The following is a 2,114-nucleotide window of genomic DNA, read 5'->3' as shown; positions in this document are numbered from 1 at the left end:
GATTCTCTAATACTAATGAAAGTCAATCTTTTGAATTCAAAGCTAATCATGATGTTTGTTACTTAAATTTGAAGAAATTCACTTAGAGTAGGATTTTATCCATTTAAAATTCAAGACTTGGATAAAATTCTATTTGCACTTAAAACTCCAAGCCTTAGCCAAATCCAATAGAGGAGATTATCCAAGTTTTGATCAAGATGTGAGTAAAGGCCAAGAATGAATCACTAAGAGACCATTCAGCCAAGAACACTTAAGCATGAAAAGCCTTATTCGGCCAAGAAGCTTTGAAGATCAACATTAACCTCATCCAATTGTATTTCAATTGAAATAAAAAACTAATGAAGCCAATCCCTTTGGCTGATCCCTCCACTATAATAGGGAGGCCATTCACTCATTTTCATCATCCCTCACTTTTCTTCTCTTTTCTCTTTTCTTAGTTCTTTTAGTTCTTTAGTTCTTTAGGTCAGTTATTAAAATAGGTGATAGATTTGCAAATAACCACAAAACTTTTTTTTTCATTAAATTCTTTTAATTTAAGAAGCATTATTTTTGAGATCTTTCTTTTCTTGTTTTCAAGTTGTAAATCTTGTTTTCCTTTTCATTAAATTTAGCAAGTTTCAAGATCCAAGTTTCTTGTAGGATTTAGCCATTAAATACTTTTTTGTTCTTTAAATTCTTTCATGCAATGTTTTCTTCAAGTATTTCAAGCATTCGACAATCTTTAATTTCATTACTTTGCAATCTTTTAATTATTATTTTATTAGATCTAGTTTTTGGCATTTGTCTTTTACTTTTCAAGTGACAATTAGTGAAGTTAAGAACCCTACCTACACATTAACTTTAATATTTACTTGCTCCCTGTAACCCCAAACTCTAAACTTCCATTTATTTATATATAAGCCATTAAGGTTTCACCTTTGTTACTTGTAAGCAATCCAACATTTTATTCTATAATCTCTGAGGAGATGATACTAGAATACTTCACTTTATTACTTAATCTGTGCACTAGCAAGCTTTATACAAAAAGTAATAGTCAAGTTTTTGGTGTCGTTGCAGAGGATTATAGCGATGTTCCTAATATCAATAAAAAATTCCTTAGCTCTTATAATCTAAAAGTTTTTCTTTTATTTATTTATTTATTTATTATTTTTCTTTGATATTTTCTTATTTTCATGTATATATCCAAAAGTGTTGACTTAGCTCTTATTGATTAAAAAATTGAAAGAACCTTTAGAAGAAGAAGAAAAGAGCAATCAACATCACCTACACCAACTCCAATGGCAAATGTAAACAATGAAGGGTAAAGAACATTAAGGGCCTATGCAGTTCCCAATGCAGATGATTTTCAATCATCCAGTAAAAGGCTAGCTATTCAAGCCAACAACTTCAAAATCAAGCCTTCAATCAAATAAATGATCCAAACTTCTATATAGTTTGGAAGGTTACCTAACGATACTCTAAATCTCTACCTATCTAATTTTCTTGAATTATGTGATACTTTTGGCTATAATAGTATTTCTGATAAAGCTATTAGACTAAGATTATTTTATTCTCTCAAGGACAAGGCATAAAAGTTGGTTGGCTTCTCTATCACCTAGTTCAATCACAACTTGGGATGATTTGGTATAAAAATTCTTGGGAAAGTTTTTCCCACCAGCAAAGATTGCTGAGCTAAGGAATGAGATCACCACTTTTTTGCAAGTTGATGGTGAAACACTATATGATTGATAGGAAAGATTCAAAGAGCTATTAAGAAAGTGCCCACATCATGGACTATCCTAATGGCTCTAAATCCAAATCCTTTACAATGGTTTCACATCACCTATAAGAACCACTTTAAATTCAGTTGCTTGATGAACTATTATAAGTAAAACTCGTAAGGAAGCAAATGAGCTCATAGAGGAGATGGCTACTAATAATTACTAGTGTGGCATGAAAAAAAGGGTTAATAAAAAATCTATTGGTTTAATTAAGGTTAATGTTATTACTTCAATCAGTTCCTAACTAGTCGCCCTTACCAAAAAAATCGAAGCCTTAAGAAACCAATGCCAAACCAACCATGTGAATGCTACACAAAACCTTTTTGTTTCTTATGACATATATGAAAGACCCTA

General features: G+C 30.9%; 1 non-coding gene across 1 annotated transcript; it reads right to left on the bottom strand.

Annotated features, from left to right (window-relative positions):
- Positions 1-1,668: 1,668 nt before the first annotated feature.
- Positions 1,669-1,775, bottom strand: LOC149514077 (small nucleolar RNA R71). Its single transcript, XR_016329466.1, has one exon. It is a non-coding gene; the product is annotated as a small nucleolar RNA R71 (small nucleolar RNA).
- Between the last annotated feature and the right edge of the window lie 339 nt (positions 1,776-2,114).

This window comes from Durio zibethinus, chromosome 17 (assembly GCF_047325235.1).
Source record: "Durio zibethinus cultivar Kanyao isolate XHJ-2024 chromosome 17, ASM4732523v1, whole genome shotgun sequence".
NCBI lineage: Eukaryota > Viridiplantae > Streptophyta > Magnoliopsida > Malvales > Malvaceae > Durio > Durio zibethinus.
The sequence above is the reverse complement of the archived record's forward strand: the minus strand, read 5'-3'. Positions and strand labels throughout refer to the sequence as shown.